Source organism: Rhinoderma darwinii, chromosome 3 (assembly GCF_050947455.1).
Source record: "Rhinoderma darwinii isolate aRhiDar2 chromosome 3, aRhiDar2.hap1, whole genome shotgun sequence".
Taxonomy (NCBI): Eukaryota; Metazoa; Chordata; class Amphibia; order Anura; family Rhinodermatidae; genus Rhinoderma; species Rhinoderma darwinii.
Genome location: NC_134689.1, coordinates 188818162 through 188841711, shown reverse-complemented (window position 1 = coordinate 188841711; position 23550 = coordinate 188818162). Strand labels below are relative to the sequence as shown.

The 23550-nt window shown below is 44.2% G+C and overlaps 1 protein-coding gene across 1 annotated transcript in view; it reads left to right on the top strand.

Moving 5' to 3' along the window:
• The first annotated feature begins 22263 nt into the window (after positions 1–22263).
• The window catches only part of IQUB (IQ motif and ubiquitin domain containing), a 40583-nt gene continuing 39296 nt past the window's right edge, over positions 22264–23550 (top strand). Inside the window, exon 1 of the mRNA XM_075857167.1 lies at positions 22264–22364. The gene's annotated coding sequence lies outside the window, so the exon portion shown is untranslated. The remainder of the gene's footprint in view (positions 22365–23550) is intronic.

Here is a 23550-nt window from a genome sequence, read left to right as displayed (position 1 = left end):
GCAACTTAAAAAGCCCTTTAAAGCATTTAAAGCAACTTAATTTAGGCTTTAAATGGCTCCTAAATATAAAAACAGTACGGAAAATTTACAAGTGCATCTAAAAAAAAAACAGTAGTGTTCTTTATGCCAGCCTTTCCTAGACAAAAACTGTACACCTAATTGACTGCCAAAAATAAACATAAATAAATTAGCTAAAGTATTATCTATTTTATCTAATCTCAGATAGATCAGACTGACTGACTGAACAGATAGATTTACACGGGCCAATAAGCAGCCAAACGAGCGTTGTTACAAAAGCTTATTCCCGATTATTAGCCAATGTAAACAGGGCAGAGATCAGCCAACAAATGAGCAAACGCTTGTTCTATAGTCTATGCAGCCTGTGTAAACAGGGGATGTGCTGCTGACAATGATTCAAACTGATGGGGACCAAACGATCGTATTAACGATCATTTATCCACATATAGTATAGCATCGGCCCATGTAAAAGGACCTGTTAACGAGCGTTGATCAATTTGTTATATCGTCGATTGGCGCTCGTTATTGTCTGAAATCTGGCAGTCTAATACAGCCTTTAGATAGATAGAGAAAGACAGATGATTGATCAATAGATAGATAGAATCTCTTTTTATTTATTTATTTATCTATCAAATACTTGCCTTCAGGGATATTCTGAAAAGCACTGCACAAAGTCCCACCTATTTATATAGGACATGCCCTCACCAACTACATAAATATAGTACCATGCAGGCCTTACATCACCAGGCACAATGCCGAGCGTCAGATGGAGTGGTGTAAAGCACGCCACCACTGGACTCTGGAGCCATGGAAAAGTTTTATGTGGAATGACTAAACCCGCTTCTCTATCTGGCGAGTCTGGGTTTGGCGAATGGCAGGAGAAGTTACCAGCCTGACTGCATTGAGCCAGCTGTAAAGTTTGGTGGAGGAGGGATAATTCTATGTGGTTGGTTTTCAGGGTTTGGCCTAGGCCCCTTAGTTCCAGTGAAGGGAAATCTTAATGCTTCAGCATACCAAGACATTTTGGACAATTGTATGCTTACAACTTTGTAGGAACAAATTGGGGAAAGCTCTTTTCTGTTCCAGCATGACTGTGCCCCAGTGCACAGAACAAGGTCCATAAAGGCATGGTTGGATGAGTTTGTGGTGGAAGAAATTGACTGGCCCACACGGAGCCCTGACCTGAACTCCATCAATCATATATGGGATGAACCAGAAAGCATAGTGCGAGCCAAGCCCTCTTGTCCAACATCAGTGTCTGACCTCACAAATGCTCTTTTGGATGAATGGGCAAAAATTCCCACAGAGACACTACAAAATATTATAGAAAGCCCCAACAGGAGTGGAAGCTGTTATAGCTGCAAAGGGGGGGGGGGGGGGGGGGCGACGACCAACTCCCTACCTATGGGATTTCATAAAAGCTACTGTCAGTGTAATGTGTTGGTGCCCCAATACTTTCCTCTATATAGTGTATAATGATGCAAGGGAATGGCCAGCATAGGGGCCGTTCACATATGTCCGGCCTCCGCTTCAGCTTACCTCCGGCGTGTTGAAGAAAAGCCGGAGACAAACTGATGCTAGAATGGATCCCATAGCTTTCTGTGGGATATGTTCTGGTACAGGGGACATAAGTTGTGGCACCGGACCTCCCTGGGAGCCGGATTCAAAAACATTACCTGCAGTGTTTCTAGGTCCGGCTCCTAGGAAGGTCCGCCGATGTATCCTATCATAGTACATTGTAGCCATATGAAGCCGGGTGCTGCCGCATTCACCTTCCGGCAGCACCCGGCAGGTAGGTGGATGTGAGCTGGGAGCAGAACCCCCGTTCATAACATTGCTGAGGATTCCGCTCCAAGCGGAGCCCCTGATTACCTCCCAACCGTCCCGGTATGTCCCGCTGTCAACAGTTGAACTAATACTGAAGCAGGGAACCGTCAGTTCCCTGCTTCAGAGTTAGTTCACAGCGGAGGAGCAGAGGTAGCTCCTCCGCTCGCCGAGGATTCCCCAGGCACAGCGCTACTTTAAAGGGAACCTGTCACCAGCATTTCACCTATTGAACTTTACTTATCCCTCACTGGCAGCTGCATTCAAAAGTTCATTGCCGTTATCCCCTTCCCTAAACTCCTCCTCTGACTGTAAATAACGGTCTGCAAACATTTTGCGCCTTTTATCGTAATAATCCGGTGTCCCGTTATACGCACATACCAGAATAGGACATCAATGCGCAAGCTCAGGATTTTGTGTGGCGAGGAGCTGTCAATCAAAAGTAGGGAGGCGGAGTAAACTCGGAAAGACTTGAGGAATGAAGATATGACTCTTCAAACGAAGATTTGACTCTTTTCAAACGAAGATTTGACTCTTCTGCTCATTAGCATACGGTGTGGGAACACTAAAAAACGGAATACTAAAGCTACAGAGCCGACTAGGAAGACAATTATAGGTTATATAGAAATGATTTTTCACCCACTACCACCAGGTATTGCTGGTTTAATAGGTGAAATGCTGGTGACAGGTTCCCTTTAAGCGCTGTGCTCGGGGAAGCCATTGACATCACTGTCCATATATGGACAGTGACGTCGGTGGCTACTGATGATCTGGCCGGGGATTCCTAGACGAAAACTCCTGAGGTCACTGTCCATATATGGACATTGACGTCAGGGACTTCTCCTGGAGGGAATCCCCGACCACAGCGTCGGCAATACTGTGGCCGTGGATTCCCCTGCTAGAGGGAGCTTCAGTGGCGCTATCTACAGTACAGGGGAAGTGGGGTGCTATAAACAGTGGGGGTGGCATAATCTACAGTGGGCGCTGTGTGGTGTCATCTACAGTGGGGGCTGTGTGGCGCTATCTACAGGGGGGCTCTGTGACCTCTACATGGGGTACTGTGGCATTATATACAGAGGGCACTGTTTCATTGTCTACACATGAAATTCATCTGTTTTTAAAAATGTGTCAAAAACGGAAAACACGGACACGGAACAGATACAAAACAGATGCAAAACGGCTGTCAAAACGGACCTAGATGGCCGTTCTTAATGGCCGACACCCAAATAGAATAGGGAATAGAAACAACAGCAATCCCTGTGTGGTGTGGGTAAGAAATGCGGGGTGGTATTGGGTAGCTGTAAAGGCGGCAAAAACAAGCTACTCCCTGAAGTTAGGGCTAGCGTTTAGCGTCTTTGCAGGCTCACAAGGCTGCGTCGAAGATCTGATCTGAGTAGACAGCAGCTGCCTTCTGGGCTCTCTCTCTTGCCGCCGGCCTTGGCGCTGCACTGAATACGACACACGTGACATTACAATGTGTGTGTCAGTCTTTAGTGTAGCGCTGAGGCTGGAGCAGAGAAGGAGAGCCCTGACATGGTACACAAGTATCTAATCTATCATGTGCCCAATCTACCAAAAGCTATGCACCACTGATAAAATTGTCACCTATGACAGCACCCCTGGAGAGACGTCCCATCCGCTGGACAGGAAACCTGAGGATATAAAAATGGACACACCTCTCCACACACCCAGTCAGGTTTCCTGTCCTCCGGATGGAAGGATTGTCCTGAGGAAAAGCACTTCTCCCGGGGTTGCAGACCCCCTAGCAAGGTCTCACCTTATTCCACTAGGGGTGCTCTGGAAGGTATAAGTCTCCTTTGGAGGGAGCAACCTTGAGTCTGGTACAGGTACTCCCTCCTCTCCCGGTCCATCGCCTCCCTCCTGCTGCTGCAAAAGGAGGTGGTTTAAGGCCCACACTGTGGGCCTTCCTCTGGCGGGGAGCGGATTCCCGGGGTCCCGTTCGGCTCTGCCGGACCATGCCCAGCATTGGCGGCTTTCCGGCGCTCTCACTGGCACTTCCGGTGGCCGCGACGCGTCACTTCCGGGCATTGATGCGTCCAACACTCCAGGGGGCGGTGTTCCGATGACCCACGTGGGGAGGAGGGGCTCCAGTGTCCGGAGCCGAGGGCCTCCCAGCCAATCCATGGCCTATTTAGGCCAGAAACAGCAGGAGCTTCGGTCTCCAGTCTTCTTCCTCCATTATGGAAACGCCAGGAGAAGCGCCAGGACGCACTGACCGCTCGGATGCCAAGTCCTCCAGTCCGGTACTTGAGGACGCCAGAAATATGGGGTAAGATAAAAAACCCTCTTCCTTACCTAATACTGTTCCCTTTCTCTTGTACATATGTTTAGGCCAGGGATTGTCCTAGAAAAAAACAGGATAAGGCTCATAACAAGGAATGTGCGATATGTAAAAAGAAACTCGCATCATCCTATAACAAAAGGCTCTGTCAGAAATGTTTAGACAACATCATCTCAGAAGAGTCTACAAACTTAGCCACAAGTATCAAGGATATTGTAAGGGCTGAAGTTAGGAACTCATTAAAGTCCCTTAAGAGGAAAAGAGATCCTCCGTTTGCCTCTTCTAGCCGGATGGATTCTGATTCCTCAGCTGAAGAGTATCCCCAACTAGGTGAAGAAGGGGAGTACAGCTCCTTTGATTCCTCAGGTGAGGATGAAGGAGAAAGGAATCTGTTCCCAACTGAGGACATAGACCTACTCCTAAAGACGGTTAGGGCGACTATGAATATAGATCATCCTAAAGAACCTCGGTCCGTCCAGGACATAATGTTTCAAGGCCTAGGACCTAAGAAGAATAGAACCTTTCCTATCTATAGAAACATATCTAACCTCATTAAAAAAGAATTGGAAAAATCCTGATAGGAAAACAAGTATTCCCAAATTTCTGAAAAGGAAGTATCCTTTTGAGGACGAGGCATGCAAGGACTGGGACAACATCCCTAGACTTGACGCTCCAGTAGCCAAGATATCAAGGAAACACTCCCTTCCCTTTGAAGATTAGGCTCCTTGTCTGACCCTATGGATAGGAAGGCCGACTTCTACCTTAAAGACCTGGGAAGCCTCTACGGGGGCTTTTAAACCAGGCACTGCAGCCACTTGTGTGGCTAGATCCCTGAAAATCTGGCTCACACAATTGGATTTACATTTAAAAGACAAGACCCCTCGGGATTAGATCCTAGCCTCCCTTCCAACACTTTCCAAAGCCGCAGATTTCTTAGCAGACGCCTCAGTAGATGCTGTACGCCTTTCCGCCAGATCAGCGGCCCTGTCAAATTCTGCTAGACGAGCTATCTGGCTAAAAACTTGGAAAGGGGACACTGGATCCAAAGGGAAGCTGTGTGCTATTCCCTGCTCAGGAGATTACCTTTTTGGGCCCCCACTTGATGACCTGCTAGAAAAAGCATCAGATAGTAAGAAAGGGTTACCTGCACAAACAAGGCCAACAAGAGATTCCTTTCGTCCAAAAGGGCCTAATAACAAAAGACCTAACCCTAGGGGACAGGACTTTAGACCATCAAGATTTACTAGGAAGAATAAGTCCTTTCTCTTCAGGCCCCAGAAGGACCCTAAAAATAGGGACCAACAATGACGCCACAGGACCTACAGTGGGGGGTCGTCTTTCCCTATTTTTCAAGGATTGGCAAAAGATATCAGCAAATTCTTGGATTCTAGGAATTATAAAAACCAGGTACGTACTAGAGTTCAGATCTCTTCCCCCAGACAGATTTTTTCCCACAAGGGCCCTAAGGAGCACAGACCAACAAAAGATTCTAGAAATAGAAGTTCTGTCACTCATAAAAAAAGGAGTCCTAATCCAAGTTCCAAGCATAGAGACAAAACAGGAGGCAAACACAGGGTCATTATAAATCTAAAAAAATTAAACCTTTATCTGACCTACAAAAAATTCCGCATGGAGAGCATCGCATCAACTATAAATCTCCTCTCCAGAGATTGTGTGATGGCTTCAATAGACCTAGAGGATGCTTACTATCACGTAGCCATATGTCATCATCATCAAAGATACCTAAGGGTAGCAGTGACACTCAACGGGTCTGTCTTTCACCTACAATACAGAGCCCTCCCCTTTGGCATCTCACAAGCCCAAGGGTATTTTCAAAACTGATAGCGGAAATGACCTCTTACATCAGGGTGAACGACATTCTCCTGATACCATATCTGGACGATTTCCTGTTGGTTGCAGAAACATCTCAAACCTTGACCCTACAGATACAAATTTTTCCCCGAGATATACTAACAAAATTAGGATGGAACATAAATTTAAAAAAATCAAATTTAAACCCATCAAAAAGATGTGTATTCTTAGGAACCCTGCTGGACTCCTCCAAGCAGATGTCCTTCCTTCCAGAAGAAAAAAATCGGTCCCCTGATAAGCAGGGTATCAGAGATCTACCTGAGCCATACGACATCTTTCAGGAAAGCTATGTCAGTCCTGGGCCTCATGCCCTCAGATGATGGTTGAACAGGGAGAAACTCATGAGGGGTATTCCATGGAAGTTAACCCCTACTCTCAACATGACCACAGATGCGAGTCCTTGGGGGTGGGGAGCTCATTACGACTCCTCTCTTCTTCAGGGTCAGTGGGATCAGCAGACCGCTCAAAGATCCCCCAACTTCAGGGAACTGGCAGCAGTTCTTCAGGCCTTGAAGAGATCCATACATGCAATCTCAGGTCAGCACTTGAAAATATATTCAGACAACACGACCACAGTATGTTATATAAATCGGCAGCGTGGTACGAGATCGGCCTCGCTGATGGACTTATCCTCACAGATATTTTCTCTGGCAGAACACCACCTATTGACCCTATCAGCTGTTCATCTGAAGGGAAAGGACAACCAGGTGGCAGACTTCCTAAGCCGAGAAAGGCTTCACCAATCAGAGTGGTGCCTGAATACAACAGTATTTCAGGAAATCATCCTCAAATGGGGAACCCCATCAATAGATCTATTTGCGTCCAAGGAAAACAGAAAAACCCAGAGATTCTTCTCCCTAAACCCTTCAGACCACCCAACAGCAATAGACGCATTCTCCCAGTGTTGGAGTCAATAGAGAGGATACGCCCCCCCCCCCTTGAACCTCCTCCCAAGAGTAATAAAAAAGGTTAGAGAAGACAGGGCCAGTGTGATACTAATAGCCCCTTCTGGCCAAAGAGACCATGGTTCACGTGGTTAAGAAAAATGTCTTCACACCAACCATGGGTTCTCCCAAACATGTCAGACCTATATCAGGGCCCAGTAATACACCCCGACATTCAGAAACTCCATCTGATAGCCTGGAAACAAAGGATAATCCTTAGGCAAAGAGGATTCTCAGAATCTGTCATCTCCACCCTACTAGCCAGTAGAAAACTGATTACCTCAAAAATATATCTGAGGTCATGGAAGGCATTCTTGAATTTTGCAGGCAGGGATATTAATCCTTTAACCAAACCAGATATTCCCTTAATATTGGATTTCCTCCAGGCACGATTAAATAAAAACCTTAGGCCTACTACGTTAAAGGTTCAGATTTCTGCTTTAAGTTCCTTGTTCAATTTCAAATTAGCAGAACACCCCTGGATCAAGAGATTCCTAACTGCCGCCTGCAGACTTAAACCCCAGATAAGATCCCCAGTTCCTCCCTGGGACTTAAACCTTGTTCTCCAGGCTATAATAAAACCACCTTTTGAACCAATAGACTCTATCTCCTTGAAAATGCTGACACTCAAAATGACATTTTTGTTAGCCATTACATCAGCCTGTAGAGTGAGTGAGATTCAGGCCCCCTCTGCCTTTCCTCAACATACCCTACTGCTAGATGATAGTCATCCTAAAAACCTTACCAGAATTCCTTCCTAAAGTGGTCTGTCCCTTTCACTTAGACCAAGATATTGTCCTTCCCACTTTTTGTGATTCCCCAAAAAAAATGAGGGAACAACAGTTTAACTGCTTAGATGTAAGAAGATGCCTAGTCCAGTACCTAAAGATTACCCAGGATCTGAGATCCCCAGAAAACTTGTTTGTCCAGTTTTAGGGTCACAACAAAGGTTCGGCAGCCAGTAAAGCCACCATAGCGAGCTGGATCAAGCAGGCCATACAATTAGCCTACATAAATCAGAAGCTCAAGCCCCCAGAGTTTTTCGGAGCTCACTCCACCAGGGCCGTGTCCACTTCATGGGCAGAGAGAGCAGACGCATCCCTAGATCAAATATGTAAGGCTGCCACATGGAGTTCTCCTCACACCTTCTTTAAACACTACCGATTACAACTGCATGCAGCCTCTGACTTGGCCTTTGGTAGAAAGGTGCTACAAGCTGTGGTCCCACCCTAAAAATATTGGTTTCTATTTTACATCACAAGGGGTGCTGTCATAGGTGAAAGGGTAAAAGATTGATTACTTACCGGTAATCGGTTTTTCAAGAACCTATGACAGCACCCCACTGTTACCCTTCCCATGGTTCTAGCAAATGATCCTCATAAGCTGGATCGCTAACCTTAAATTTAAGCATTTCTGTAAATATTGTATATATAAAGGTGTGAGGGAATTTCACAAAAAACAAAAAACCTATAAACTAAACTACTTCTCATCCTGAGTTCTTCCTAAAGACTGGGTGTGTGGAGAGGTGTGTCCATTTTTATATCCTCAGCTCTCCTGTCCAGCGGATGGGACGTCTCTCCAGGGGTGCTGTCATAGGTTCTTGAAAAACCGATTACCGGTAAGTAATCAATTTTTTCAGACCTTGGACTACCTTTTTGGTGGACCATTGTGGTAAAAAGTGATGTTAAAAACGGATGGTAAAAAACGGTGACAACTAAGGGCCTGTTCACATCAGCATCGGCGTTCCGTTCCGACGGAATCAATAGCGCAGTCGACTGCGCTATTGATTCCGTCATTAAAACTGAAACCTGCCAGAATGGTGACGAACGGAAACCATTAGCAATGTTTCCGTCGCCATTGATATCAATGGTGACTGAAACTGAATCTGTGGTTTCAGTTTGACTTTCCGTTGCGGGGTTCACCCGACGGAAAGCTCTGACGGAACCCCGGAACGGAAAGCCAACGGTGATGTGAACAGGCCCTTACAACAACTGATGGTTTTGTAGTAAAAATCGTGAAAAAGCCTGATGGCAACTGATACATTTTTGCATCAGTTTTAATCACTTGAGAGACAAAAAAACTGATGCTGATACAACTGACTTGAAAAAAACCTATAATGTTATAAGAACTGCGCAATATAAACTGCACAATGTGAATAGGACTTTCAGAAAATCCAAGTTATGCCTCATGCACACGACCGTGTGCGCCGGCCGAGTCCCGTCAGTGATCCTAGGAAAGATAGAACATGTCTGATCTTTCCTCGGATCGGAGACTCGGATCATTTCTCACGGACCCGATTCACCCGCTAAAGTGAATGGTTCCGTGAAGATTATCGGGTGCCACTCGAATGCCGTCAAAAACGGCCCGAGTGGCACAACAGTCGTGTGCATGAGGCGTTAGCGTGCATTCACATATCAGTTGCATCAGCATCAGGTTTTTTTCTCTATCCAGTGATTACAACTCATGCAAAAACTGATGCAAAAATGTATCAGTTGCCATCAGTCCTTTTCACAATTTTTACTACAAAACCATCAGTTGTTGTTAGTGGTGATCAGCTTTTACCATCCGTTTTTAACATCAGTTTTTACCACAGTGGTCCACAAAGAAGATAGTCTAGGGTCTAAAAATGTGCCAATTTTATCAGTGTTTCATAGCTTGTGATAGATTGGATACATAATAGATTAGATAGAAGGGCTCTCCTTCTCTGCTCCGGCCGAAGCGCTACACTGAAGTCTGACACACACATTCTAATGTCACGTGTGTCATATTCAATGCAACGCCAAGGCCAGCGCCAAGAGAGAGAGCTTAGAAGGCAGCTGCTGTCCACTGACCTCACCTCAGATCAGATCTTCGAATCAGCCATGTGAGCCTGCAAAGACGCCAAACACCAGCTCTAACTGCAGGGAGTAGCTCGTTTCTGGCGCCTTTACAGCTACCCAATCCCACCCCACATCTCCTACCGACCCCACACCACGCTGGGATTGCTGTTGTATCTATTCACACAACAGGGTCCAGGTGTCGGCTGTTAAAAACAGCCGTATCGGTCAGTTTTTATGGCCGTTTTGCATGTGTTTTGCATCCGTTCGATGTCCGTGTTTCCGTTTTTTACTAATTTTTAAAAACAGGTGAATTTCATATGTAGATAATGCCACAGTGCCCTCTGTAGATAGTGCCACACTGCTCTCTGTATGTAGTGCCACCCCCTGTAGATAATGCTGCAGTGCCCTCTTTAGATAGTGCCACACACCCCTTTGTATATAGTGCCACAGACCGCCTGTAGATAATGCCACAGTGCCCTCTGCATAAAGTGCCACACACACCCTGTAGATAATGTTGCAGTGCCCTCTGTAGGTTGTGCCACACACCGCCTTTTACATAGTGCCACACACCCCCTTGTATATAGTGCCACTCCCCCTCTTGTAGATAATACCACAGTGCCCTTTGTATATAGTGCCACACACCCCCTGTATAAAATTCTGCAGTGCCCTCTGTAGATAGTGCCACAACCCCTGTAGATAATGCCGCAGTGCCCTCTGTAGATAATGCCACAGTACCCCTGTAGATAATGTCACACAGTCCCCTGTAAATAGCGCCACACAGCGCCCCCTGTACATAGCGCCACACAGCGCGGCCTGTGCATAGCACCACACAGCGCCCCCTGTACATAGCACCACATTGCCAACTGTAAATAGCGTCACACAGCGCCCCCTTGAGATAGCGCCACCCCCACTGTACATAGGGCTACTCCCCTTCCCCTGTAGATAGCGCCACTGAACCTCCCCCTAACAGCTGAGAATCGCAGACGGTGTAGCCGGGGATTCCCTCCAGGAGAAGCCCCTAATACCACAGTCCATATAAGGACAGTGACGTCAGAGGTTACCAATAGAATCCCCAGCCAGCAGAGCATCTGCAAAACTCTGGCCGAAAATTCCGCTTCTAGAGGTAACTGCTGACGTTACTGTCTTTATATGGACTGTGGCATTAGAGGCTTCTTCTGGATGGAATCCCCGGCCACAGAGTCGACAATTCTCTGGCCGGAGATTCCTATGCAGGGTGCTGCCGGAAGGTGGATGCAGCAGCACCCGACTATTATGAAATAAGATACGGCGCCGGACCTCCCTGGGAGCCAGACCCAAAAATGCTACCGCATCCACCTTCCGACAGGTAACGTTTTTGGATCCGGCTCCTGCATAGGTCCAGCGCCGTACGCCGCCACAACTGATGTCCCCTGTGCCAGAACAGATCCCATAGAAAACTATGGGTTCCGTTCTAGCATCAGTTTCCCTCCGGCTATTCTGCAACACGCTGAAGGGAAACGGACAGGTACAACATACTGTATATATGTGAACGGCCCCTTACTACTACGTTAAATCCTTCCCCCGGTTTTATTTGTGAGGTTAACAATACACAAAAAATGTCTTCACGAAAACTTTTTTTCTGTATTTTTTCTTTTTTGCTTATAGAAAACGTGTTGAATTTCAAGTTTTTCTTATTTTTTTCATTGAATTTCTTAAAGCATTTTTGGTTACATTTTTTCTATCAATACATTGGTACATGCGTTTTTTTCTGGCATGTTTAAAAGGGAACATGTCAGTAGTTTTGATTCCTCAAATCTGCTGACATCGCTATATGAAGTGTACCATACCTATGTTGACAGTCATGCAACTTGCCTGACCGAGAAATCTCAGTTTTGATGCCCCCGGCCCCTTGATTGCAAGTGCCACTCTCTACTCTGAGTGACAGCTATAGCGGTTTCTGGATTAGATTCTAGAGCCGTCAGTAGAGGGGGGGGGGGGGTGGGCTTACATCATTCAGTGCAAAGACCCGGAGGACTGAAAATGAAGATGCCACTCCATGGCACTTGTGACCGTGGCCCAAAATGGAAAACGGGGACATCAAAATGGAGAATTCTCGGTCACGCAGCTTTACTGACAACATATGCTGCGCTCCCCAACCTATATATAACCCTATTAGCAATTTTGAGGACTTAAAACTGCTAACAGGTTCCCTTTAATCCTATAGAGAACTCTAATGGATAAGCGCCAGAAAAAAACGACAAACTATAGTGCATGCTGACTGAAAAAAATGCACCAAAGTACAATAAAAACGCCACAAACCTAAAACCATTGCTTGCAGTGTGTTTTATATTTGTCTATAGACCTTACAGAGGCTCTGTCACCACATTATAAATGCCCTATCTTCTACATAATGTGATCGGCGCTGTAATGTAGATTACAGCAGTGTTTTTTATTTAGAAAAACAACCAATTTTGACAGTTATGACCTATTTTAGGTTTATGCTAATAAATTTCTTAATCCCTTCCCGCCGCAGCCCTTTTTCAGATTTTCATTTTATTTTTTTCCTCCCCACCTTCCAAAAGCCATAACTTCTTTATTTTTCCGTCTATATAGTCCTATGAGGGCTTGATTTTTGCGGGACGAGTTGTAGTTTTTCGTAGCACCATATAATGTACTAGGAAATGGTAAAAAAAATATTTGTGGGGTAGAAAATGAAAAAAACAGCGATTCCTTCATTGTTTTTTGAGCGTCGTTTTTACGGAATTCACTGTGCAATTAAAACAACATGTTAACTTTATTCTGTGGGTCAATACAATTACGGAGATACCAAATATATATCGTTTTTTCTATATTTTACTACTTTTACAAGTAAAAACCTAAATGTAAAAAGAAAAATTTATTTTCTGTCGCCAAATTCCGAGAGCCATAACTTTTTTATTTTTCCGTCGATTATGTGGTATGAGGGCTTATTTTTTGCGGGATAAGCTGTAGTTTTTAATAATACCATTTTGGGGTACATGCGACGTTTTGATCACTTTTTATTTTATTTTTTGTAGGAGATGAGGTGACCAAAAAAATAGAGATTCTGGCGCTTACAATTTTTTTTTTTACGTGTTCACCATGTGGGTTAAATAATGATATATTGTAATAGTTCAGACTTTTGCGGACGCGGCGATACCAATTATGTTTATTTATTTATTTTTTTACTATGCTCTAAGGGGAAAATGGGAAAAGGGTTTTTTTTTGAACTTTTAATTAAAAAAATTTTTTTTACATAAAAAAAAAACCTTTATTTAACTCATTTTTCCTTTTTTTATTAGTCCCCCTAGAGGACTTCAACCAGCGATCGATAGATCGCTTGCACGATATACTGCAATACTAATGTATTGCAGTATATTGTGATTTCCGACAGGCTTTTATTAAGCCATGCCGGAGGCAGGGCTTAATAGGAGCACAAAGATGGCGGACCTGGAGGCCTTCATTAGGCCCCCAGGCAGCCATAGCAACCATCGCCCCCCCCCCCGCTATTGCATTGCGGGGGGCGCAATGAGCTGTTAGAGGGGGTTGCCCCCTCTTTCTAACGAATTAAATGCTGCGGTCGGTATTGACCGCAGTATTTAACGAGTTAAGCGAGCGGGATCGCGCTCGAGCGTGATGCCGCTTGTTACTCTGAAGTGGCGGCTGTAACAAACAGCCGACACTGGCATCGTATGGAGCGGGTTCACTCCGTGAGCCCGTTCCATACTTCCCCTACCCGACTTTGGCGTATGGATATGTCAAATGTCGGGAAGGGGTTGTGGAGAGAAGTGTATGACGCTTTGACCAAGTGGGCGTTGTGGAGAGAAGTGTATGACGCTGACCAATCAGCGTCATACACTCCTCTCCATTCATTTACTCAGCACATCATGATCTTGCTAGATCACGATGTGCAGTCACATACTCACACATTAACGTTACTGAAGTGTCTTGAGAGTGAATAGACATCACTACCAACCAGGACGCGATGTCTATTCACAATCCCAACACTTCGGTAACGTTTGTGTGGGACTTAATGACAGCAAGCGTGATCTCGCGTAAATGACAGCTTATGTCTATTCACTCTCAAGACACTTCAGTAACGTTAATGTGTGAGTAAGTGACAGCACATCAAGATCTCGCAAAATCACAATGTGCTGAGTAAATGAATGGAGAGAAGTGTATGTCACTGATTGGTCACTGATTGGTCAGCGTCATACACTTCTCTCCACAACGCCCACTTGGTCAAAAAGTAAAAACACGCCCAGTTGTCTATTAACCCCTTCCCTCTTTAGCCACTTTTGACCTTCCTGACAGAGCCTCATTTTTCAAATCTGACATGTGTCACTTTATGTGGTAATAACTCCGGAATGCTTTCACCTATCCAAGCGATTCTGAGATTGTTTTCTCGTGACACATTGGACTTTATGTTACTGGCAAAATTTGCTCGATATGTTCAGTATTTAATTGTGAAAAACACCAAAATTTAGCGAAAAATTGCAAAAATTAGCATTTTTCTCAATTTAAATGTATCTGCTTGTAAGACAGGCAGTTATAATACACAAAATTGTTGCTAATTAACATCCCCCATATGTCTACTTTAGATTGGCATCGTTTTTTGAACATCCTTTTATTTTTCTATGACCTCACAAGGCTTAGAACTTTAGCAGCAATTTCTCACATTTTCAAGAAAATTTCAAAAGGCTATTTTTACAGGGGCCAGTTCAGTTGTGAAGTGGTTTTGAGGGCCTTATATATTAGAAACCCCAAAAAAGTCACCCCATTTTAAAAACTTCACCCCTCAAAGTATTCAAAACAGCATTTAGAAAATGTCTTAACCCTTTAAACATTTCACAGGAATTAAAGCAAAGTAGAGGTGAAATTTACAAATTTCATATTTTTCTGCAGAAATACATTTTTAATACAATTTTTTTTATAACACAGAAGGTTTTACCAGAGAAATGCAACTCAATATTTGTTGCCCAGTTTTTGCAGTTTTAGGAAATATCCCACATGTGGCCGTAGCGTGCTACTGGACTGAAACACCGGCCTCAGAAGCAAAGGAGCACCTAGTGGATTTTGGGGCCTTATTTTTGTTAGAATATATTTTAGGCACCATGTCAGGTTTGAAGGGCTCTTGCGGTGCCAAAACAGTCAAAATCCCCCAAAAGTGACCCCATCTGGGAAACTAGACACCTCAAGGAAATTATCTAGGGGTGTAGTGAGCATTTTCACCGCACAGGTTTTTTACAGAAATTATTGGAAGTAGGCCGTGAAAATTAAAATCAACATTTCTTCAAAGAAAATGTAGGTTTAGCGATTTTTTTTCTCATTTCCACAAGGACTAAAGGAGAAAAAGCACCGCAAAATTTGTAAAGCAATTTCTCCCGAGTAAAACAATACCTCACATGTGGTAATAAACGGTTGTTTGGAGACACGGCGTGGCTGAGAAGGGAAAGAGCGCCATTTGGCTTTTGGAGTTCACATTTAGCAGGAATGGTTTGCGGAGGCCATGTCACATTTACAAAGCCCCTGAGGGGACAAAACAGTGAAAACCCCAAACAAGTGACCCCATTTTGGAAACTATACCCCTTGAGGAAATTATCTAGGGGTATAGTGAGCATTTTGACCCCACAGGTTTTTTGCAGAAATTTTTGCAAGTAGGCTGTGAAAATGAAAATCTACATTTTTTCAAATAAAATGTAGGTTTAGCTAATTTTTTTTCATTTCCACAAGGACTAAAGGAGAAAAATCACCATAAAATTTGTAAAGAAATTTCTCCCGAGTAAAACAGTACCCCACATGTGGTAATAAACGGCTGTTTGGACACACGGCGAGGCTGAGAAGGGAAAGAGCGCCATTTGGCTTTTGGAACTCAAATTTAGCAGGAATGGTTTGCGGAGGCCATGTTACATTTACAAAGCCCCTGAGGGGACAAAACAGTGGAAACCCCCCACAAGTGACCCCATTTTGGAAACAACACCCATTGAGGAAATTATCTAGGGGTATAGTGAGCGATTTGACACCACAGTTTTTTTGCAGAAATTATTGGAAGTAGGCCCTGAAAATAATAATCTACATTTTTTCAAAGAAAATGTAGGTTTAGCTAATTTTTTCTCATTTCCAGAAGGACTAAAGGAGAAAAAGCACCACAAAATTTGTAAAGCAATTTCTCCCGAGTAAAACAATACCCCACATGTGGTAATAAACGGCTGTTTGGACACACGGCAGGGCTTAGAAGGGAAAGAGCACTATTTGACTTTTTGAGATCACATTTAGCAGGAATGATTTGCGGAGGCCAGGTCACATTTGCAAAGCCCCTGAGGGGACAAAACAATGAAAACGCCCAAAAAGGGACTCCATTTAGGAAACTACACCTCTTGAAGAATGCATCTAGGGGTGTAGTGAGCATTTTGACCCCACAGATGTTTCATAGAATTTATTAGAATTAGGCAGTGAAAATAAAAACAGTCCTTTTTCTTCAATAAGACGTAGCTTTAGCGCAAATTTTTTCATTTTCTCAACAAATAAAGGAAAAAAAGAACCCAACATTTGTAAAGCTATTTCTCCCGAGTACGGCAATACCCCATATGTGGTCATAAACTGCTGTTTGGGCAAACGGCAGGGCTCAGAAGGGAAGGACCGCCATTTGGAGTGCAGATGTTGCTGGATTGGTTTCTGGGCACCTGTGGGCCCAAAACAGTGGAAACCCCCCAGAAGTGACCCCATTTTGTAAACTACACCCCTCAATGCATTTACCAAGGGGTGTAGTAAGCATTTTAACCCTGCAGGTGTTTTGTAGAAATTAGTGTGCGCTCAATGTTGCAGAGTGAAAATGGGATTTTTTTCCATAGATATGCCAATATGTGGTGCCCGGCTTGTGCCACCATAACAAGACAGCTCTCTAATTATTATGTGGTGTTTCCCGGTTTTAGAAACACCCTACATGTGGCCCTAATCTTTTGTCTGGACATATGACAGGGCTCAGAAGTGAAGAGTACCATGCGGAGTGGAGGCCTAATTTGGCGATTTACAAAGTATTGGTTCACAACTGCAGAGGCTCAGATGTGAAATAATAAAAAGAAACCCCTGATAAGTGACCCCATTATGGAACTGCACCCCTCAAGGCATTTATTAAGGGGTGTAGTGAGCATTTTCACCCCACAGGTCTTTTCCATAAATGAATGCGCTGCGGATGGTGCAAATTAAAAATTTATATTTTTCCCTAGATATGCCATTCAGTGGCAAATATGTCATGCCCAGCTTATGACGCTGGAGACACACACCACAAAAATTGTTAAAAGGGTTCTCACGGGTATGACGGTGCCATATATGTTGAAGGAAACTGCTGTTTGGGCACGCTGTAGGGTTCAGGGCCGAGGGAGCACCATTTGGCTTTTGGAGAGCGGATTTTGCTTGGTACTATATTTGTTTGAGTATTGCTGGTGTTTTATAATGTGGGGGTACATGTAAGCGGGGCGGAGTATATAAGGGGCATAGTCAGGTGGTATAAAAAAATAAAAATAATCCATAGATGTGTGTTACGCTGTGAAGCAATCCTTTCTGCACAGGCCGGTGTCGCACTGATAAATGGTGTCATTTCTTATCCCCCTTTTGGTCCACACTCCGCGCCTTTGTAGTTTGGGGAATTTTGCTGGGAAAGTATTATCCTGGTATAATACGGGCACCGTCGCTTCCATCGGATATGATTGGGCCCTCCCTTCCTGGTTCCCTAATTTTAGGTCCTTGATAAATCGCCTCTTGAAACAGAAGAAATGTTCTCCTCGGGCACAACTGCATATTTTTTTATTTCCTGACTTATTGGAGCCATAACTAATTTTATTTTTCATAGACGTAGCGGTATGAGGGCTGGTTTGTTGCGGGACGAGCTGTAGTTATTATTGGTACCATTTTGGGGTACATGTGACTTTTTGATCACCTTTTATCCTATTTTTTGGGATGCCAGGTAAACCAAAAAACGCAATTCTGGCACAGCTTTTTTTGGTTTTTTTTTATACAGAGTTCACCACGCATTATAAACTACATGTTACCTTTATTCTGCGGGTCAGTACGATTCCGGCGATACCTCATTTATAGAACTTTTTTATGTTTTACAACTTTTTGCACAATAAAATTACTTTTGTAAAAAGAATGTATTTTTTCTGTCGCCAAGTTGTGAGAACCATAACGTTTTAATTTTTTTGTCGACGGAGTTGTATGAGGGCTTGTTTTTTGCGGGACGAGCTATAGTTTTTATAGGTACCATTTTTGGATACGTGCGACTTTTTGATCACTTTTTATTGTAATATTTGTAGGGCAAAGTGACTAAAAAACAGAAACTCTGGTAACGTTTTTTACGGGTTTTTTTTACGCTGTTCACCGCGTGCAATAAATAATATAATATTTTGATACCTCCGGTCGTTACGGTCGTGGCGATACCAAATACATATGGTTTATTATTATTTTTCAATAATAAAGGACTTGATAAGAGTAAAAGGGGGATTGTGTGTTATTTGATTACTTGAAACTTTTATTGTTTTCAAACTTTTATTTTTTGCACTTTTTTTTACACTTTTTTATACTTTTTTTACACTTTTTCTCAAGTCCCACTAGGGGACTTGAAGGTCCAACGGTCAGATTTTTTTTTTTCTAATACATTGCACTACCTATGTAGTGCAATGTATTAGATCTGTCAGTCATTCACTGACAGCAAGCCGTTTAGGCTTCGCCTCCCGGCGGGGCCTAAATCGGCTTCCGTAATGGCAGAGCAGGAGACCATTGTGTCTCCTGTTGCCATAACAGCAGTCGCCAGTCCCGATTGCCTGTCAGGGCTGGCGATCTGCTTGTAACCGCTACGATGCAGCAATCGCTTTCGATTGCTGCATCGAAGGGGTTAATGGCAGGGATCGGAGCTAGCTCCGGTTCCTGCCGTTACAGGTGGATGTCAGCTGTACAGTACAGCTGACTTCCACCGCTGATGACGCCGGATCAGCTCCTGACCCGGCGCCATCTTGCCGGCAGCTACGGAAGCCGATCAGGCTCCGCCGCTGGGCGGATCTTGACCGGCTTCGGTGCTAGGCAGACCGGGAGGCCAGTATTAGGCCTCCGGTTGCCATTGCAGCCACCGGAACCCCGGCAATTTCATTACTGGGGTTCCGATGAGCTGCAAACACCTTAAGTGCAGCGATCGCGTTTGAGCGCTGCACTTAAGGGGTTAATGGCGGGGATCGAAGCTAATTTCGGTCCCCGCCGTTACAGTCGGATGTCAGCTGTAAGATACAGCTGAGATCCGGTGATGATGGGACCGGCTCAGCTTCTGAGCCGGTGCCAAACGTTTGACGTACATGTACGGCAAGATGCGGGAAGTCAGTACTTTCCATGACGTACATGTACGTCAAATGTCGGGAAGGGGTTAAGAAAGTCATTAGCATAAAGCTAAAATAGGTCATAACTCAGTCAAAATGATAGTTTTTCTAAATAAAAAACACTGCTGTAATCTACATTACAGCGCCGATCACTTCATGTACAATATAGGGCATTTATAATGTGGTGACAAAGCCCCTTTAATCTAACATCTGGTCACAATGTTTTTGGTCCAAAGAAACGCAGCATAAAAATGCAACAAAAAACTGTTTTTCCCAAAAAAATCTATGTGTAAAATCACCCTCAGCCATCCTTCACACTAGGTTTTTGTTCTGCTTTTTAAAACTCTTGTAGAAAACGGCAAAAATCGTTTTTTTTTTTCAATGGCATTAATATTAAGTTATTAGGCTTTGTTCACATCTGCGTTAGCGCCCCGTTCAAGTGTTCTGTCTGAGCTTTCTGTCAGGGGAACCCATGAACGGAACCCTAACTGAAACCAACAGAACCCTTGCACAACAGAGACAAACGGAAACCATTTGCATTCGGATCCATCACCATTGAAATCAATGGTGATACAAATGGAAACATATGGTTTCAGTTTGTTTCAGTCAGGGTTCCTTCCGTTCATGGGTTTCCCTGACGGAAAGCTCAGACGCAGATGTGACGGAACTGAGCCCTGACACAGATGTGAACGAAGCTTTAAGGCTGTGTTCACACGGAGTTTTTTGCAGGAGGAAAATTCCTCCTGCAAAAACTGCTCCGGTAGGTTTTTGCACAGTGGTTTTACAAAAACTCGTCAAAACACTCGTCGAGGTTTTTTTTCCTCTTTCTGACTCATTGAAATGGGGTTTTGGAGGAGGAAACCGCCTCAAGATGGGTCATGTTGCTTCTTTTTGGGCCCTGTTCACACTGAGTTTTTTGACACGTTTTTTGACGCGGAAAACGCGTCGGAAAACGCGCCAAAAACGACCCAAAATGACTCCCATTGATTTCAATGGGAGACGGAGGCGTTTTTTTACCGCGAGTAAAAAAAACGCTTTGCGGCAAAAAGAAGGGACATGACCCTTCTTGATGCGGTTTCCGCGTCCAAAACCGCATTGAAAGCAATGGGGACACGTCAAAAAACACCTCGAACTAGTGAGGTGTTTTCTGACGAGTATATTGCCGAGTGTTTTGCAGGAGTCGTCTCCTGCTGCTAGTCCAGCCCAGCAAGGGGCTGTCATTTCCTGTCTGCTCGTGGAGGCTGAAAAACATCGTGGACAGAACTCAGGGATACAGAAAACCGAAGTCCTGCATCCAAATCGAATACAAGTAAGTGCAATTGCTCCTATGTTCCATACATGCTATACATGTATGGAGCTGTGCATTTTTTTTTTTAGAATTTTTTTTTTAAAATTTTTTTTTAGATTTTTTTTTTCAATTTTTTTATTTTTAATTTTTTAATTTTTTTATGCAGTTGTTCATGTATGTCATCTCTTTTTTATTTTTTTTTAACATTTCAGGAACAGAAATGACGACAGCAGAGGTGTACCACCGAATGGACATTGATGTTGGGAAATTGATTCAAGAAGTAAGTATACTTTTTTTTTTTTTTAATGTGGGCCTGTTCACATCAGCGTGGTTTCTGCTGAGGGGTTCCGTCGGTGCTTTCAGTCAGGGGAACCCCTCAATGGAAAGGCAAGTGTGAAGTAAGTTCCGTTTGCATCACCATTCATTTCAATGGTGACAGATCCGTTGACAGAAGGATGTCAGGCTGGGTTCACACGACCATGTTACGTCCGTAATGTACGGAACGTATTTCAGCCGGAAGACCCGGACCGAAGACAGTGCAGGGAGCCGGGCTCCTAGCATCATAGTGATGTACGACGCTAGGAGTCCCTGCCTCGCTGCAGGACGACTGTCCCGTACTGTAATCATGATTACAGTACGGGACAGTAGTTCCACGCAGAGGCAGGGACTCCTAGCATCGTACATAACTATGATGCTAGGAGCCCGGCTCCCTGCACTGTCTTCGGTCCGGGTCTTCCGGCCGAAATACGTTCCGTACATTATGTACGTAACATGGTTGTGTGAACCCAGCCTCATGCGTGTGAAAACCTCGGCAAAAACCGCCTGGAAAACCGCGTCAAAAACCACGTCAAAAACCACGTCAAACATGAAAACCTCCAGGGTCAGTTTTTACAGGAGGAATTTTCCTCCTGCAAAAAACTCTGTGTGAACAGGGCCTTACCACGACAAGTTTTTTTTACTCGTGGAAAAAAAACTCGTCTGCCTCCCATTGAAATCAATGGGAGGCATTTTCGGGCGGTTTTTGAGGAGTTTTTTGGTGTGGTTTCTGCCCCAAAAAACTCGTCAAAAAACTCCGTGTGAACAGGGCCTAAGTGGCGTTTTTACATTTGTATCATTTTGCACATGCGTTTTTCCAGGCTTTTTTAAGTTTTATTGAGAAGCTTATGGAGAAAAACACCAGACAAAACACCATACCCAGAGCTTTTTGAACAAACCACCACAAAAGGCTACAAACCAAAATGCTGTGTATGTAGACACTCATATTTTACTATTGACTTTGAACTAAAATCTAGTCGCAGCATTTTAGCCCCAAAGAAAACCCCGAAAAATACAACTCTAGTGGAAAACCCCCGAAAAATACAACTCTAGTGGAAAACCCCCTAAAAATCGCCGTACTGACAGAATGCTGTTTTTGGGGGGGAAAAAATGCATGAACGTGTCTGTGGGATTTTTACTTCCAAAAAGAGAAAACACGTAATAAAAAATATCACATTTATGAGTGTGACTGATAATTCACTGATAAGCAGAATGCAACTACTGGATTATTTTATTATTTCTCCATTTTACCAACAATTGTTCTGTCCACGGCACACTGGAGTCTGTAGTTACCATGTTTTTTTTTTATTTTGAACGAAGTTCAAGTATGATGTATGTGTAATTGTATTGAAATACTTCGATAAAACTCATCTAGTTCTTTGCTATGTTCAGGGAATGACTAGAAAGCCGCGCTTTCCACAATGTAAACTCGTCATAATATCTGCTCATTATCGGAAAGGTAATGAGCAAAGGCGAGTTCAGCGTCACAGATTTTCCCGCCCTTCGACAATGTCCTGGGCGGTGTCGCCCCGCCCTCTTGTTACCCGAGAAACGCGTGTCCCGCCTGCCGTCCGTTGCCCTGGAGACAGCAGTGACAACAAGTCATCCAGGACTCCGGGGCCGGTGAGCGTGGTATGAGGGGGCAGATGATATCTAATGGAGCTTATTACTGACTATTGCATATGGTTTGAATTTGCTGAAAGTTATTATCAGATGTACATTGCAGACAATACCATATCAGTAAGATGCTTCTTTATTCAGCCATTACAGCACTATAAAGTACAGTAACTATTTGTGTGGGTTTGTCTGTTGTAGTCTGTAGTCAATGGTCCACAGCCTGGGGTGCTCCAGCTGTTGTGGAACTATAACTCCCAGAATGTCCTGACATCTGCAGCCATTATAGGCAATCTGTTACCAGGACCCCTTGTTTGATAGAGGGTACAGAAGATGCTGTGCCATATGCTGTCTGCGGGTGCTTAGAAACTCTGCCACAAAAGAGGGCAGTGGTAACATATCTTTCACATGGCCGTAACCATTTAAAATCTCTAGAAATCCATGTTCTAGAGATGACTATGTTTCCATTGTGCTGCAATGTCAGCAGGTGGCATGCTGGATATCCATAGGAGCGTGCTCTTAAATGATCAATGAGGGCTCGAAAGCTGTTTCTTTAGAATGGGATCCCGTAGTACCGGTTCAGGAAAGGCTTTCGTGATCTGACATATATTATGAATGTTAACTGGGCCTAGGCAGATCTTTGGCTCTATAAGTCAGGGCCACGTCCACCTCGCAACTAGGGCTGTGCAAGCATGTCCTTACCTCCCCCCAGTAGTCAGAATTGAGCTGCACTTCGTTACAGCGGGGCACCTCAGTCCTCTGATAATAATTGACACGGGATAGTAAGGCTGGGTTTTCACGTTGCTGACAAAGTATGTTTTTTGCGGCAATTTTTATCCTGAAAATCGCCTTATGGTGCAGCAGAGCCACACCATTGCCACAATGTGGCACAACTACATGAAAATGCATGCAATTTTTGCTGCAGTTTTACCACAATTTACATGCTGTTTTGTCGTGGTTATTATGGTGCTGCTCTCCCTCCGCTTCCCCAGTAGTCATAGCAGCCTCTGGTCACTTCCCTATTAGTCACAAAAGCATAGCAGCATCCCCCTACTTTCCCAGTAGTCACAGCAGCCTCTCCACTTCCCCAGTAGTCGCGGCAGCGTGCCTCCACTTCACCAATAGTCACAGAAGCCCTCCCACACTGCCTCAAAAAAGCTTCCGAGCTGCCCACCACCTTCTCAGTAGTCACAGC